Consider the following 19,410-nt stretch of genomic DNA (forward strand, 5'->3'; position numbering starts at 1 on the left):
TTTTTAATCAGATACATCATTATTATGTATCTCCAAATTTTCCTAACATATTCATCATTCTTTTATATCTCCATTAACATCATCATCTTCAACCTCCATTAACTAATCTCTAAATTTCCTCCCTACTCCACCACCAACTCCCTCTATCTCTGTTTCAGGCTATCGTTGCTAGTAAATCCTCACCGATAAACCACCAAATAGACACTTAATTCGAAAAAGCTCTTTAAATTTTGATTGATTTTTCTCAATTTTGATAGAAGAAGCACCTCAGAAACCCACTAATTTTGTGGTTATGCTGAGATCGAAAAACGAGATTGTTACCGATGAAACTGTTGTCATTGTTTGCCGAAGATTCGAACTTGAATTTTGTAAAAATATAGAAAGAGAAAGTAGAGAGAGAGAGAGAGAGGGGGGAGGGAAAGAAAGAGCAGTAAATGCTGAAGTAGGCGGATCTTCAGCCAAACATTTCTCCTTTAGTGATGTGTCTAATATTTTAAGAGAGAAAGTAAATAACGGATGTAAGAAATTGTTTAAAAAGATAGGAAGCTTTAAGTAGTTAAGGTAAATTAAGTTGTGTCATTAAGTAACTTATCCAAAATAATATTCTTTGTTGTTTGAATAAAGATATTGAAACTATTAATAAAAATGCTGATTATGTTTTTTTTTTTTTTTTTAAATATTCGTGAATTATTTTTTTGTTAGGATGACTAAAATATTCTTAAAATTTGTGCAAAACTCATAAGTTTAAAATATTCATGTAAATCAAAGGTGGAACGAAAGATATAATATGAAGAGGAAGTTAGAAATTTTACTTTTGAAAAGATATTTTGAGATTTAAATAAATATTAAGGATAAAATAATGAAATATCTTTTAAAACTAAAAGTGTTTATCAGCTGAAAAGTTAGAAGTTCACGATTAGTTTATGACTTTTAAATGATTTTAACTTATAAATACTTTAACATGTAAATAAAATTTAAAATATTTATAAATCAGTTTACTCAGCTTATAAGCTTTAGCCAATGCTCTGAAAGTCACATTTCTTATGGTGGAACCAAAGTGTTATTTGTATTAGTATTTATTTTTCTTTCTGTATTACATCTTTTTAACACTCTTTCATTTTATTTCGAGAAAAGACATCTTTTCTTTCTGAACTTATCCTCCAGACTCACTTTAACACTTACACTTAACTTATCTCTTTAATATCTTTAAAATATAATATTTTCACCTCTAAAGCTGACGTGGAATTTAAAAAAAAAAGGAAAAAAAACATGTTTTTAAATTTTAAAACTGATATGACCCCACTTTTTAATATATATATATATATATAACCACCTTCTTCATACCCCCCCCCCCCCCCCCCAATTTCTTCATCTTCTTCACACCTCTCCACCTCCATTTCCCGTCTTCTTCTTCTTCTACCCCCACCCCTACCATAATTTTTACTCTCCAAACTCGTCACCACCAGCCCCCCTTCTCCCTCAACCACCAATTTCTCCACCATCAGCCCCACCCCCTCCCCTTCAAACCCCTAATTTCTTCTCCTTCAATTACCAAATCCTTCAACTCACCTAAACCCCTTGACTTAAGATCATTAGAAAAGAATGAAATTGAATTTTTAAAATTAAAAGTTATCTTCATGAATTTAAAAATTTGAAATAAAATTAAAATTGAAGAAAAGTTATTAGTGGCGGTGAAGAAAAGTTATTAGCGGCGTTGTTAATGGTGGTGGTGGTGGTGTTAATGGTGTGCATATATTTTTTTGAGTTTGTTTTAATCGTTTTTCGGTGAGTTTTGTCAGAATATTTCGGAATGAAGAGTTTTGAATTGGAATGTGGTGATGCTATTGCATTATTGTTTCTTGAATTGGTGGTTTGATGAAGGAATCATAAAGGGCTTGTAATTATGTTTTAAAAATTCAATCTTGATTTTGTTTTCCATGTTTTTGTTGTATGGTATATTTTGAGCTATTTGTTTTGTTGGGTTTGTGTTAGAATCAGAAGAGACTTTTAATTATGTTTTGAATTGATTTTGTTGGGTTTGCTTAATGGCTATTGGTAATATGTTTAAGTTTGAAGAAGATAGAAAATGGAGGAGAGGGGAGAGGTGGGGTGGTTTGAAGAAGATAGAAAGGGGGGGGAGGGGCTGCGTTGTAGGGTAGGGGACGGGATGGACGGGTTGGGTGGGGGGTTGTGAAGAAGAAAGAAAATGGGGGTGGGGTTGCTTTTTTATTTACTATATGTATATATATATATATATATATATATATATATATATAAATAAAATAGTAAAGATATATTTTTTTTATTTTTTTTAAAAAACATATAAAAATAATGTGTGGGGAATTATTTTTTTTACAAAATTGAACTTCTTACGTGGCAATGATGTGGCTCCGACGTGGCATTGACGTGACGTTGATGTGTAGGCGAGTGTAACACACTCTCTCTTGTGAGAGTGATATTCAGTTTTGAGGGGTGAAAATAATACACTTTAAAGATGTTAAGGGGGTAAAGAAATAGAAGTTAAGTTTAAGTGCTAAAGTGAGTTTGAAGGGCAAGTTCAGGAGAAAAAGATGTCTTTTCTCTTTTATTTTCCTAATTTTCCATCGATCACTTCAATTCAATGTAGAATCAACATCAACAATGCCACTATTTGTCCTTCATCGTCTATATTTCATATGACTCGGATTTCTAACGTATATATATTAGAGAGTTTAAGTGTTACTAATCAAAGTTGAATTTTCTTGATTCAAAAAAAGGTTACCAAAATTAGAATTTCTTTTTATAGAAGGTGGAAAGTACACAAAATTGTTGAATACTCTATCAAGTCCTCTTACTGAGTTCCTATGTCACAATCCAAAATCAAAGAAACAAAGTGAATTCTAAGTCCTCTCTCTCTATAAGTTAGGACGAAATAGCCTATCTTGAATACAGAATCAATTACCAGACAGACTGGTTGGCCCACTTGTACGTAATAGAATTGAAATCAAGGCAAATTCTGTTCTCCCTTTCTCGGATGAGGGTCCTCTCCTCTTCTTCCAAAGTGTGGATTTGGTTTAGTAGATGTTGAATGCGTTATTCCACCAGCTCCGAAAAAATAGCGGGCACGTGTTCTAAAAAGGACTGTAAGGAGAGGGTCTTCTTCTTTTTCTTTATTTATTGAATTTTCTCATATTTTGCCTTCTATATCTTATATAGATTTTTAGCGTATAATAATTACCAATACGAGGACTATCGACTCGACGCATCTCGCTGAGCGTGTAGAAGCATTGGAAACCCTAATTTTTTTGGAGCCGTTTCTTTTTCCGTCCCCCCGCCCCAGCATAGCGCTTAGCTTCCGGTTCTTCGGGAGATGGAGCAATCCTCACTCAATAGCTCAAAGTTGACCGGTACAACCCGCATGCTTGCATACTCATCTTTCACAGGCCTATTAGTACCCAGCTATATGATGGAAGTACCCTCGGCCAATCCTCACTCGACAGATCAAAGCTGACCGGTATAACCCGCGTGCTTGCCTACTCGTCTTTCACAGGCCTATTTGTACCCAGCTACAATCTCTTTCCTTATAAAAGAAAAAAGGGTAGAAAATACTTCTTTTATGCCTCGGGTATTAGCCACAACTTGTATTCATTTAGTAATTCTACCCCTTCTCCATTCTTGGACCTCGTTTCTTAATATTGTTACTTTTCCATGCCGTGTCTCAGGAACCTTTTCAATACGGTTTGGATTGCTAGCTCTCGTTCATAATTTTGCTACAGATGATACACGACTCTATGATAAACAGATCTACTTTGCAAGTTCGTTATTACGGGTAGTTCTTACAAAGGATCGAACTAATGATGGATATAATACTTGAATTCTCGATGTAGATGCTACATAGTTGGTCAGAGCACCGCCCTGTCAAGATGGAAGCTGCGGGTTCGAGCCCCGTCCGTTCCGATGGATTCAATAAATATATCAAGGGTTCGAGCCCCGTCCGTTCCGATGGATTCAATAAATATATCAATTTATCTCTTCATTTTTCGTGAAAGGGGGACATGGAGCATAATTTCATTTCCAATGGGGAATTTTTTTTTCTTTTTTGTTTCGCATTGAATGTTCCTGATCTGCGAACAGAATCGAAGGAGGTTACCGCAACAACAAACCAACATGCATGATTTATAGAAGGACGATGATCTATCATGTATGCAGATATTGCTACTGGATAGAGCCGCGTGAGATACATTCTTCAATCTCGAGCTTCACGATTTTCTGCGGATCTATCGTAGCGTTACTTCTCTCTGATTGTGATTTCCCATGTGCCGTACTATACCGCTAAGGAAAACAAACAAGAACCAGGCTAGGCTACTCCTCTTCCCCTTTCTAAATCAACTTGTCCTTGCACTTGCCACTTCTGAAAACTTGCGAGCGAGTGTCAATCGCTCCTTTGCCTGGACAAGATCTGACGACTCCTGCCCAAAGATGGCGGGTTACGAATTCAGGTTAGCTACTGCCAAAGAGGCCAGGAACGAGCTTCCGTTTTATCTAAAGAACAAACCTCTTCCATTCTCTCTTCCTGATCAGCAAATTCAAAGTGATCATGTGAATCTAAAGGGGTCGAGTGCTACTATTTGTACTTTATTTGGGCGAATCTCGATTGAAAGAATCTCCTTTGGCTCCGCTACAGTCGCCAAAAAAAGACTCTATTTCTCCTACTATCAAGAATCAGGAAATGCAAAAACTTGTCACAAAAGGCACGACAGCTTTAATAACTCGTTCATTTTTGTATTTTCTAATTGATTCCGCCCCTAAAGCGAACTCCTACTCCTCCCCTTCGTGTTCTATTGATCAAAAACATTCAGCAGTGCCACGCCAGCTGATAGAAAAAGTTGTTACTAAGCTAAGCTGCTGTTGGGGAACTCGGTATAAGCGATTTTTTGCTTCCACCTTTCTAGGCTTCACAATAGCCTCCCCTTGATAACTACCATTAGTTGGTTTTGTTCTGTAAGAGATCGACCAGTTGTCTATAGTGTACCATATTACACTACAAAATAGGATTATATGTCTTTCGTAAATGAAGAGATAATCATTTATGAAAGAACTACCAAAAAGAGACGATGGGTTACTTGAGAAAGCGCTACTCGAAAGCTTGACGAAGAAGTGAAAAAATCCTATCTATTCTATTTTCTTAGTTTAGTAAAGGGATTTTCCCTTACTAGTCAAGTGGTAAGGGTTTGCTGATAAGAAAATGGAGTTAGATTCGGCCAAGTGGCTTTCTGTTAAAGAGTAGTCAAGAGAAATTTTCATATATATATATATATATATATATATAAAGAGAGAGAGAGAGATACGCGCACACTAGATTCACCGCATGTGTGTTGCCCGTGTGACATTTCGATTTAACCCCCTGAATTATCTAAGTTGATGTTTGAGCTTGATTATCTGGTGATTTTTGTTTGTGGCTGTAGAATCATATTCTGTGAAATTTCATTCAGGGATTTGTTGTAGTAAAGCTATTTTAATATATTATCAACTTCTTTAAATTCTCTTCAGCTTTAACCCCCTTCATGCCTATTTACAAAATAAACAGTAGTACGATATGGTAAAATGAGTTTATACAACAGAATATAGTACAATCTTCTGTGAAAGTTGAAAGTCGTTGGTTATCTCATCTCTTAGTCACTTGAACCTACAAAGACAACAAAATGGAAGTATAATTAGACACATGTCATTTATATATTATTTGGACTTTACTAATTTCAAATATGTTAGTAATCGTATCTCACCTAATACTTTCTTATAGACGATATTCCTTGTGTATGTTCTTGTCTCTGATATGGTTGTTCTGTCATAACCAATACTTTTATTGTGGCCATTGATATTCCTCTTGAAAGTGCGACATAAAGTTGCCCATGTGAGAAACATGTTGTGGTAGATACAATTCAATATTTGAGATTGTTTGACCTTTTACTTTATTTATCGTCATTGCAAAATATTGACATATTAGAACTATTTCGAATAAATTAAAAAGAATATCCTTCATTTTTTGATGGAGATGGTTTTATTCTTGGAATTAACACATGTTTGGTAGAAGATTGAACAATTGTTATTTCGACATGTATGATATTAGTCAAAATCTATACAAATCAGCGGTGCTTCACTGAATAAATCAATTGATATTTCTGAGCATCATGACGGGGCGTTTTCTTTCAAAACCAACCTATTATATTAAATTAAAATATTCAACATTACTATTAATATGTATTTATAAACACCTAGGTTATTCAGCCATATCTTGCTAATAAAAGTTACACAATTAGTGGATTGTTAATAAAATAAGGGATTTGTTGATGTACCTATGTGGCAATAGTCCATTTTGGTGTTAAGGTATTCAAATATTCTTCTTGATAGTAGTTATTGGTGTCATCTTCAGTAGGACTAAAACTGATATATGCTTTGCTTTCACAAAAGAATTTGGCTATCAATATTTAATTTAGGTGGTCTATAAATTCATTTCTACTTCTAAGATAGTCCTTTCGGTTATAAACTTTGTAGATCTGTAATTTTGGTGCAGAGACGGAAAAATTTCCTTTACCAAACATTTCTCTAGTTTACTCTCACCATTGTGTTTGACAACCATTTGATTTGAAAGAAAGATTAAATTACTTTTTATTGTGTGTTCCTCCCCGTTTTCAACACGAAGTAAAAAGTCATTAAATTTATCTCCGGTCTGACTTTTATATTTGTTGTAAAATGAATCTTTTGCATAAAATACCACGAATAATATCTAACCAAACTCCCATCCACTGTTTCTGCTCTGCTCTTGTAGATTTAGAAACAACTGGTAGTACTTGACGAAAATCGTCTCCAAAGATCATAACTTTTTCACCAAAAGTACGTCGTTATCCATTATATTACAAAAGCTCCCGTCAACTGTTTCAATTATGTGTTGCTAGTCCATGAGTGCTTCATCCCATATTATTAATTTTGCTTGCCTAATCAGTTTAGCACCACCAACTTGTTTTGAATGTCATTGTTGAGTCATTTGTTTAAAGTGGTATTTCAAATTTTGATTGAGCTGTACGATCTTCAGGTAATATTGTTGTTGTCACACCACTGATCGAAGATGTCAATGCTATCATACCACTTGATCTGATATTGCTTGTAATCCATAATATAAAAATATTTTTCTAGTTCCCCAGGTCCATCTACAAAGAATAATCCTGGTGTTTGCGAATCGACACATTACAACATGATCTTGAAAGCTTGTGCTTGTTCTTGCTTCAACTTTGGTTGTGCCTCAACATGATCTTCGACTGAAATCTTCACAGACATTTCTTCTATTACTTCTCTACATTCAGAGCAGTTTGATATAATTTGTGATTATTTGCGACATATCATATTTTTCAATACTTTTATCCATACTCTCCAAATAATAATTAATATTTGTCACAGTACTTTGCAGGTTGAGATTCATCTGAATTGGAATGTATCCTCTAAAAATCTTCAGACATATATGTGCAGTATGTGTCCCACAGATTTCTAATTTTTGTGGGCTGCAATGAACTAAAATTGTTGCAAATACACTTTGAAGAGCTGAAGGCATCTTGAAGAAAGTAGATTCAAAGACACATTTTAAAATGTTATTATCTGATTCTATTAGCCCTCTTTCTGTGGTCGCTTCTTTGAAAGTACCACAATGTTTTCTCTTAACGGGTTAGTAAGTCTTCAAATAAAGTTGGTCTTCAGACGTGATTCAAACAAGATTCTCTCGTAATACCTTTCACTAATTTCTTCTTCTTGGTGAAAGCTATCAGAGCAACACTTGATGTGTAAAATATAGGATTCTTGTCTTTGTGTGAATATGCAAATTTAGTCCCTTAATATAAGAAATCAAACTGTAACAGTACTTAAAATTGTCATATCATAATTTTTAGAAAATTAAACAACAAACAATGAAACTTATTTATATTAAAGCTAATAAATCACTCATCATACAATTCAGATAAAATAAACAAAAAATTAATCTCAACCATCATTTTTCTGTCGATTATTTCTTCCATAAAAGAGAGGGATGAAGGAAAAAAGTACCATACTTCTTTTGGTTAATAAATCAAGAAAAAAAAGTAAAAAGAAATGCCACCTTCCCTTAACCATGGACTCAAATTTCACCTTGATGGGTAGCTATTTAATACTTCTTGTTCAGGCAACATATTACCAACAAAAATAGAGTCTGATATAACTTGCCATATTCTGCTAGGATAGAGATGATTAGAGGTAAAAGAGCCTATGAAAGTGGTACCCTCTTAATTCGTCTTAGTTTGGATAGGCTATGATCTGTCCACTTATAAGTTCACTCCATTAAGTATTAAGTTGATATACAATGCAAATTGACCTGCTAGAAATTTTGTCAAAATAATTTGTAACACTTTTTTTTATTTGATATGTTATATATAGTCATCTTTGATTTCTTCTTCTTTCTTGCTTTAATTTAAACTCAAATTCTTCAGACATAAAGATTCAAATTATTGAAGTTATGCATATAACAAGTGAATTCATATGCTTAAAAATATTGTGGTATGGTTCCTACCAAGTTTACAAGATAAAAAAGACAAATATAAAATTTACAATAACATAATGTTCTAAACTTAAGAAAGGATAAATTGATTAGAAAAACATGATAATAGAGTTACAGTGATAGTTATGAAATAGCAGCGACATAAAGAGATCCAGTCAATTTAACACATTCACCTTCAATCAACACCGTAGAACTTCTGGCGATTTATTTAATTTTGTGACAAATAAAACCGTGTTCATAGGATTGTAAATTTTTTTGTGATTACAACTCCGTAAATCATCATGTTAATAAAACTTGCGGCTGCAAAGAAGAAAACATCACCAGTAAGAGCCCGTGTTTGTTGGAGTATTTTTTTTTTTTTTTTTTTTGCTGTTGAAAGATTTAAGATCGGAAGTATGCGTTTGCTTTAAAGGAGGTGTTGAGCGTTGCTTCTTTTGGGTTGTTGAATCATTACATTGTTTGTTAATAGGTAGGATTTAGTTTTTCTTTAAAAAATAGATATTTAAGTTAATAAGAAGGGTAGTTTAGAAATTTCACTTTAAGTTTTTGAGTTGGTGCTTTCAAGGTAGTATAGATAATAGATATAAATATAGATATATGTTCATGATCCGATTTAATTCAATTTTGGATCAAAATCAAATCAAACCAATAAAGACGTTTTTTTAATATTCAAACCAAATAAAAGAATTATAGTATAAATTCTATCAGTTTTGATTTTGTCGGTTCTATCGATTTTATTGATTTGTTCGAGTTTTGCAGATTTAGCAATGTATTTTTAGCATATAAAGCTATATATCCTTTACGTCGGAGCTAGTGAAAAATTCAAGACAACAATAAAAACTTCACATTAGATATCACTGACAGTGTTATCATATTTCTCAAAAAGATAAGGCAATATACAATCAAAATTAAAAAGTGAGTGTGGTGGAGGACTTAAGGTATCATAAGTTTTTAGAAGATAAAAGCAACCAAAAAATGGCGGAAAGAAGAACAGGATTAAGAATATAAAAATCATGATTTACAATAAGCTTGGGATATAAAAATCTTTTCCTAGAATTGTATATAAGCTTGAAAATTTGGAAACACAAATCTTATTATGAAATTAAGTTGATTTGGGGGAAGGAATTATTTTTTTTAAAAATAATTTATTTATGTGGCTCTGACATGGCTCCAACGTGCCGCGTGTGTAATGCACTTCCTATAATGAAAGTGGTATGAATGAGTTAAAGTGCTAAAATGAGTGATGTACATAATGAGGTAAAAGAGACTGAGCAAAGGTCTCATTTGAGGAGAAAAGAAGGAAGAGAATTTCTGTGGACAATGAAAAAGTACCATGTGGTATAGTTGGACCCGACTTGATATTTGATGAGACTACCACTGTTAAAAATTCTTTAGAAGAAAGACTGGGGGTGATGAACAATATTATGACAGTTTTGGTGATAGTAGCTATGAGACTAATACAAATGATAGTTGTCTTGAAGAAGTAGATAATATGGGGTATAAGCTACTTAGACCTAGAAGGAAAAAGCATGCTACAGAAATTGTGAAGTATGATCCTAATTGTGAAAAGGTTGTGTAGCAGTTGGGTATGACTTTTTCTAGTATTAAAAAGTTTAGAAAGGCAGACACAAAATATGCTATTCAGAAAAGGGTTCAAGTTGAGAAGTATGTCAATGAATCAACTAGAGTTTGGGTTAAATGTTGTAAGGAAAATTATAAGTGGTTACTATATGCAAGTATTGACAGTGAAAGTAATAACTTTGTTATTGGGATTTACCATTCAGTATATGTATGTGAGAAGGCCACTAAAAATTATCCGTGCGACACTAAATTCGTGGCCAAGGTTATGAAAGATGATGTAATTGAACAACCAAACATCAAAGTATTCAAGTTGCAAGATTTAATCAGGAAGAAATATAAAGTGCATATAGGTAAGACAACAATAAAGTGCATATAGGTAAGACAACAACCATGAGAGCAAGAGTTAGAATTTTGAATGAAATTATAGGTGATCATATTATAGAGTTTGACAGAATTCTTGATTACAAAAATGAGGTGTTAAATTCTAATCGTGGGAGTACTTGTGTGGTGAAACTTGGTGAAGCTAATAAACTTAGTATTCCAATATTTGAGTCATTCTACATCTGCTTTGAAGCACTCAAGATGACATTCATGTCATATAGAAAATTCATAAGATTGGATGATTGTTTCTTGAAGGAAGTATGTAGGGGTTAGTTTAGATAGATTCATAAATTTATGAAATATCAAACCCAAATCGCGGTCAAATTATTTAAGTCCAAGATATGGATTTAAAGCAAAGTACAATTTCACATAAACTAGTCCATTGAGTTGGCCTTCAAGTAATGAGTCCGCAGCCTAGGGCCTATGCCACGCATCAAATGATGTGGTGCACCAAGTCAAATCAAGGGCTAATAAGATGATGTCACGTATTCATATGATGCAACACTCCTAGTAATATTATACACCAATCAAAGGCCGCCAAATGTCCCAGTGACATGCCTTGGCCAGTTAATTGCGACCTTATCTCATAGAGTTTGTGATAAATTTGATGACTCACATGAACCAATCAATACCAAACAAGCTAAGAGAGTTCATCTACTCATAAATTATCTCCCTTAACAATTATAAATAGGGTGTCAAAGATTCAAAGAATTGGAGAGAAGGTATCCATAATCAAAAGATCACCCGGTGAAGAGAAAAGAAATGCATACATCTCTCCCACGCTAATCAGCAAGTCTTCTGCAAATTAAGAAGTGTTATGGTGCGATTCACAAGTTTTGATATCCCACATTTGTGATCAGAGTCTAGCTCCACATTTATGTCATTTGAGCAGACATTTCGCAAGAAAAACAAGAAACTTGTCCTTAATTCTTACTTTCTATTCTTGAAAGGAGCAAAATTTCAAAAACATGAAAACAAGACGGTCAAGATTCACGCTATGGATTATGAAAATATGTCAAATTTACATGATATGTGGAAGCCGATGAATCATGATCATCCCACCATTTTTGAGGCGATTGTGATGGAATCAGACCAGAAATACATGATCTTGAGGATTGGGAGAGATTCAAGACGAGGAAAGAATATTAATGTAAAGTAGGGAAGGCATGAAAGAGAGGAAAATTCTTGTTTGATCCTCCGATGACTGCGAAATCTAGCTTGAATGCTGTAATGACAAATTATTTGAACTCTGAAATATATGTGATTGGAGTTGACTGCACTAAGAAGGAATTTGGATTTAAGGAATTTGTTGGTTTCCACAGCCAATACGTCACTTTTGGTGGTTGAAGGACATTGATTGTACGATTGACTTTCTAGATAATTTGGCTAATCCAGTTGTTGTTGTTCATTCAAATGATTTTTATCAGCAAGAAAGCATTGTAAATTAGCCTTTGTTTTCCATATCCTATCTTTACTATTCCTACTTGGTATGAATTCAAATTAATCGGACGGTGTGTTTCAAATACGAAATTACAAGATATAAAAGTTTGTGTACACAATAAAATTTTCTAGTTGAGTGTTATCAAAGTGAAAGATAAGGGATTTTGATCCCGGTATTCTAGGTTTGAGGCACTACAAGAAAAATGTTTATTACCTAGCGATTTTCATAGGAATAATGTGGTAAAATCCCCAAGTAATTTGATTACCTACAAATTTTCTTACCAATTAGAATCTAAAGGAAATACCTTCGTAGTTAATTATTATCTGCGGATTTATAAAATCCCTAGGTAATTTAGTTGCGGAAATAAACCTGCAGGTACGTTATTTGCGAATTTATTTACGATTAACTATTAAAATTTTGTACGAACTATTTGGTAAAATTTCATAAAAAAGGATTTTACCCGCGAATTTTCACGAAAAAATTCACAAATTATTTCCCACGAAAATTTCCAAGTAAATCTGAAGGAAGTTTAGAGGTAAAAATTCCTAATTAACAAAAGAAAATTTCTTGCGGATATTTATAAAACTATTTCGCAAGAAAAGTCGTATGAAATGCCCCAAGTAAATCCGCAAGAACAATTTTTTTCAAGACAATTTTCATGGATATTTACCGTGTACATCCCCATGAAAATTTTCAAGTAATAATTCACACGTAAATTACTAGAAACATTTCACAATTATCAAAAATCTATTCAAAAACTTCAATAATTCACAAAAACATCGTTCAGTAAAAATCTAATGTATACCATTACAGCTAACAAAAAATATAATTCAAAACATCCACATCAATAATGTATGATTCTTAAATGGTCCAAAACAAAATATTTCAAACTTGAATCCTCAATAAAACTACCAACCATCAGGATCAGAATCACTTTCATTCATGTGATCAGGATTATCACTTTCATTCATGTCGTCAGAGTCACCATCACTTTCATCCTCATAAGCTTGGTTGTCTTCTTGAGATGAACGTTCATCATTTGAAGATGATTTCTTGTATACATGTTTCATCAACAAGTCCAATTCATTTCTCATCCTCCTTCCACAATTGATGCACTTTGAGCAGCTAATATTTCTTGTTTCTTTCTTTCAAACTCATTATGCGTAAGAATATGTTATTTCAGGCTATAAAAAGTGCAAAGAATACATTATTAGCATAAATTATATGACATTATAGTATCAAATGAAATCATAACAATCAATAAATATAAACATGTATATATTAGCATATAAAGCATCATAAACTCAAAGTTGATTTTTCAGATTCTTGTGACTATTGTTATGACTTGTTCTATTAAGATAACAGAGGATGAAATTAGAAGAATAAGAGAACAAGAGGAAGGGTTCAAGTGGTGCCATGTATTTAACACTTCATGTGAATAAAACTCTTTTTCTTATTTCTTAAAACTCCGTACCCAGTCAAATGGATTATACAAGGTACACTTCAATGGATTATACATTGTCAGGTACACTGCAATGGATTATACAAGAAGATTTACTAGATGGAAAATTCTCAAAGCAGAATCTTTTCATATAACCAAACAAATTTATTTTGTAACTATACTTTATTATTTTCAAGTTATTAGTACACAGTTCAAGTGACTACACTTAACCATTTTCAAGTCACAAGTTCGCAATTTCAAGTAACTACACTTAATAATTCTCAAGTCACTACACTTAATAATTTTCAAATTACTTATTCACATTTCAAGTAACCAGCACACATTTCAAGGCACTAGACTCAAACCATTTTCAAATAGCTAATTGACATTTCAAGTCACTATACTTAACTATTTTCAAGTCACTAGTACACATTTCAAGTCATTACACTTGACCATTTTCAAGTAACTGATTCACATTTCAAGTCACTACACAACCATTTTTAATTCACTAGTACACATTTCAAATCACTACACTTAACCATTTTCAAATAATTAATTCACATTTCAAGTCACTATATTTAACCATTTTCAAGTAACTACTTCACATTTCAAATAATTATACTTTAACCATTTTCAAGTCACTATACTTAAACACTTTCAAGTAACTAATTCACATTTCAAGTAGCTACACTTTAACCATTTTTAAGTCAGTAGTACAAATTTCAAGTCACTATACTTAACCATATTTTCAAGTACCTACCACTACTAGAAAAAATAAGAAAAACAACCACAAAAACCGACCACCTGTGGTCGCTTTTCCTGTTTTTACTTCAAGTCACTAATTCACTTCACAAGTTACCAAACTAAACTAAATTCAAAACAAAAGTTCACATTTCAAATATCTACACTTAAACATTTTTAAGTCACTAATTCACTTCACAAGTTACCATACTAAACTAAATTCAAAACAAAAGTTCACATTTCAAATACCTACACTTAAATATTTTCAAGACACTAATTCACTTCACAGGTTACCAAACTAAACTAAATTCAAAACAAAAGTTCACATTTCAAGTACCTACACTTAAACATTTTCAAGTTGCTAATTCACTTCTCAAGTGACCATGTACTTTACTAAATTCAAAACAAAAGTTCACATTTGAAGTACCTACACTTAAGCATTTCAAGTAACTAATTCACTTCACAAGTGACCATGTAGTTTACTAAATTCAAAACAAAAGTTCACATTTCAAGTACCTACACTTAAACATTTTCAAGTCACTAATTCACTTCTCAAGTGACCACACTTTACTAAATTCAAAGCACAAATTCACATTTCAAGTACCTACACTTAAAATATTTTCAAGTCATTAATTCACTTCTCAAGTGACTATGTACTTTACTAAATTCAAAATACAAGTTCACATTTCAAGTACCTGCCCTTAAACAAATCGAAATCACTAATTCACTTCTCAAGTGACCATGTACCTTACTAAATTCAAAATAAAAGTTTACCTTTCAAGTACCTACACTTAAGCATTTCAAGTCACTAATTCACTTCACAAGTTACCAAATTAAACTAAATTCAAAACAAAAGTTCACATTTCAAGTACCTACACTTAAACAAATCGAAGTCACTAATTCACTTCTCAAGTAACCATGTACCTTACTAAATTCGAAACAAAAGTTCACCTTTCAAGTACCTACACTTAAAACATTTCAAGTCATCAATTCACTTCACAAGTTACCAAACTAAACTAAATTGAAAACACAAGTTCGCATTTCAAGTACCCACACTTAAACAAATCTAAGTCAGTAATTCACTTCTCAAGTGACCATGTACCTTACTAAATTCAAAACAAAAGTTCACCTTACAAGTACCTACACTTAAACATTTCAAGTCACTAATTTACTTCACAAGTTACCAAACTAAACTAAATTCAAAACACAAGTTCACATTTCTATTACCTACACTAAAATAAATCGAAGTCACTAATTCACTTCTCAAGTGACCATGTACCTTACTAAATTCAAAACAAAAGTTCACCTTTCAAGTACCTACACTAAACATTTCAAGTCACTAATTCACTTCATAAGTTACCAAACTAAACTAAATTCAAAACACAAGTTCACATTTCAAGTACCTACACTAAAATAAATTGAAGTCACTGATTCACTTCTCAAGTGACCATGTACCTTACTAAATTCAAAATAAAAGTACACCTTTCAAGTACCTACACTCAAATATTTCAAGTCACTAATTCACTTCACAAGTTACCAAACTAAACTAAATTCAAAATAAAAGTTCCCCTTTCAAGTACCTACACTAATAAATGTTTTTAGTTGTAGTTGGACTTGGCCCACACTAAAGACAAGGGTCGGTTGCACTTCTTTCCTTATTTTGTGCTCGATTTTAATTTATTTCACCTCATAACAAACAATTTTTTCACGAGACATGAGTTTACATTTTCGTATCACAATATTCTACAAGTTATGCTCCAGACTTATTTCAGTTTCTAAAGAACTTATGCCTCACTAAGCATGAGTTCGATTGCTCAAGGGTAAAAATAATTTGAAAGATAAAAATTAAAAAACTAGCTCCATTTAAAGGACAAATCATGCAATTTGATGCACTTTCAGCTCTCACAATGTTTGTTGTATGTTCGTGGGGACAAAATTAATAATGTGTTACCACTTCTATTAGAATCTCAATTCACATGTCTCTTAGGGTAGTAGAATCTCATTAAATTATGCATTCCTTAACTATGTGAAAAACAAATCTCATTCTTCAACGAGGAAAATGAAAATTTGCTTGATATCAGTTGAAGTCTGTTGGAGAAAAAATGTACTTATTCCAAGTGAAATAAATAGAGAGTAAATGAAATAGGGCCCAATATGAACAAATAGATGCAGATATTTCATCTGCCATGATATAACTAGTTTCAGATGAATGCATTATTGATGATTTTGATTGAATGAAATGGTATAATAAGGACCAGAACAAGCCAAAAAAAAATAAAAATAAAATTTAAAGAATGTACAAACAAAAGCACCTGTAAAAGTAATTTCCTTGAAGGCCTTATGGATGTAAGGTAACGAAATAGGGAATGAGAGTAATGTACAGCGCCTCATGGGCCTTATGGATGCATTTCATTGCTTTCCAGCGATATGTAGACGGAAAGCAGCGGCGCCTGGCTGATATTTTTGTCCTTTCACGGGCGCTTCGACGGCAAAAGAGGTAACGAAGAAGGGAGGCGGCGCCTGGTAGAGGCTTGTCGATGAGACTGACGGCTTGCTCGTCGGCTGGTCGTTGGGATGGATGCCAATGCAAGTAGTGGATAGAGGAGATAATGAGAGGCGGTGGCGGAAATGGTTTCCTCGTCGGCTGCATGGCTGTTGTGCAGAGGCGACTGATGGCACAAGGAGGAAAAGAAGAAAGGAGGGACGGCGGAACTGGTTTCCTCGCCGGCTGCATGGCTGTTGTGCAGAGGCGACTGATGGCACAAGGGAGGAAAAGAAGAAAGGAGGGGCAACAGTCTTGCCAGCGACGCGGCTCACCCGGAGCATAGTGTTCGCTGGTGGTTGACCTTAGAGAGAGAGAAGAGAGAAGGGAGAGAAAAGGTGCGGCTTATTTTCTCAAAGATAGGAAAATAATTTAGGGTTTTAGGTATTAAGGTGTTATATGTATGAACAATAAGATTTAATCTCAGCTGTCGATCTCATGAGATCAACGACCGTGATTGAAATTGAGAAGGGAATGAAAAATGACAAAAAAATAAGTTAGAATTGACATTAATTGGATATAAAAAATGACTAAGAATCAAACAGATTGAGAAATTGAATTGAATTAGGGCTGCTATTTTAATAAATGTACTACTGACGTAATAATAAAAACAAGAAAAATAATTAGATGTCGATATTAAAATAAATTATGTATGTAAAATCAATGTTACATAAAAAAATGTTATATAAAATCGTTGAAAATAAAATTTGAAATAAATCAATAAGAAACAACAACAACAGCAGCAGTAGCAGCAACAACAACAACAACAACAGCAGCAGCAGCAGCAACAACAACAACAACAACAACAACAACATAATGTATTTGTAAATTGCAAATGTGCATATTTGTGAAAATAATTTAATAAATATTAACAAAATATTATATTTAAATTACATATAATATAAAATTACTTGATAAAAATAAATTGTTTATTTAGCAATTATGATTGCGACACGTCGGCATTTATTTGATATCAAAATAATACATAAAATATATCAATATTTAAAATTAATAATTTGGGTAAAATAACAGCCTAAAAGGAGTATCGGAAGGTCAAAATTGGGTGTCAACACTACAACAGTCGGAATATATATTTTCAAAAATTTATTGCCAAATATTCTGACTGTTGTAGTCACAAAAAGCATCAGAAAAATATTTTGTAAAAAATAAAATTAAAAAAGTAAGTTTCGGTATTTGGATATTTTTTATATGAAAAACAAGATTTAATCTCAGCCGTCAATATCATGAGATCGACGAATGTGATTAAAATTGAAAAGAAAATTAAAATTGGTTTAAAAATGAACCAAATTGAATTCAAAAATAGGTTAAAATTGACATCAATTAGATATACGGTTGACTAGAATTTAAATAAAATTGAGAAGATAATTGAATTAACTTATGCTGCTATTTAAATACAATAATAATTTCATAGTAATAATAAATCAAAAAATATTATAAAAATAGTTATTCTTACAATAAATTACGTATGTCACATAGAAAATATTATATAAAAATTACCGAGAATAAATTTGAAATAAATTGAGCATAAAAACAATAATAATAATAAAAAAAAAAATCAAGGTGACATCTTTTGATTGTTTTCTCTATGAGATTTTGAGAAAATGAATACAACAACTAACTCGATATAGTCCCACAAATTGGGGTCTGTGGAGGGTACAATATATGCAGACCTAACCGCTGAGGTAAATAGGTTATTTCCAATAGATCTTCGGTTTAAGAAAAATAGTCGAAGATGTTCAATTTCAAGAAAAATATTAGTGAAAATTGATTTAATAATGACCGTTGATCAAATTTGATGAACGGTTGAGATTAGAATTGAGGAGATGAGTCAAATTAGAATTAGATGTTGGGTTAAAAAATTGAATTGGGGATTTTGACTGAGTCAAATTAAACTCAATTGACACAAATTGAGTAAAAAAAGGCTAGAATTTAAATAAATTAGGAAAATTGAATTGAATTAGGTTGATATTTAATAAAGACAAAATACTCTTCTAGACCCCTGTACTACGTCAGATTTGTAAGTTGAACACTTCTACTTACATGTTTGTCATCTGGACCCTTGAACCCATTAAAAAGCAATATTTTGCATCCTTTGACCATTGCCCTTGCCTATGTGGCATTGAAATGATGACTAGGACAAAGAGAGTGTAGTCACTCGCCTGGAGGTATGAGTGGGGGTCAATTTTTGACCAATTTTATATTAAAATAATTAAAAAATTTAAAAATATTAAAATTATACAAAATAATTAAAAAATGATCTTTTTTCTCTCCATCTTTTTTTAATTTAAAAATATTTTTAAAAATTTAAAAATAATTTAAATTTTTTTTAAAAAATTTAATAAAAATAAAAATATTTTTTCCCTCCCCACCCCACCCCAGCCCGTCCCCACCCCCACACCTCACCCAATCCCGTCCCACCCCACCCCAACCCCTTGCAACCCCTAACCCCATCCCAACACTCGTCCAGCCCTTCCCCACCCCTACCCCAGCCTGTCCCTACCCCCACACCCCATCCTACCCCACCCCCAGCCTCTTCCAGCCCCTCCACCCTACCCCATCCCCATCCCCATTCCCCACACCTCACCAGCCCCGTCCAGCCGCTCTTCACCCCATCCCCAGCCCCCACACCCCTCCCAGTCCCAGCCCCATCCCTCACACCCAACCAGCCCCATCCAGCCCCTCTCCACCCCCTCTCTACCCCCAGCCCC

At 33.1% G+C, this 19,410-nt stretch overlaps 1 pseudogene; it reads left to right on the forward strand.

The window, feature by feature from the left end:
• Positions 1-11,178: 11,178 nt before the first annotated feature.
• On the forward strand, positions 11,179-11,977 carry LOC107848502 (annotated as a pseudogene).
• Positions 11,978-19,410: the final 7,433 nt, after the last annotated feature.

This window comes from Capsicum annuum, chromosome 11, assembly GCF_002878395.1.
Source record: "Capsicum annuum cultivar UCD-10X-F1 chromosome 11, UCD10Xv1.1, whole genome shotgun sequence".
Classification (NCBI taxonomy): Eukaryota; Viridiplantae; Streptophyta; class Magnoliopsida; order Solanales; family Solanaceae; genus Capsicum; species Capsicum annuum.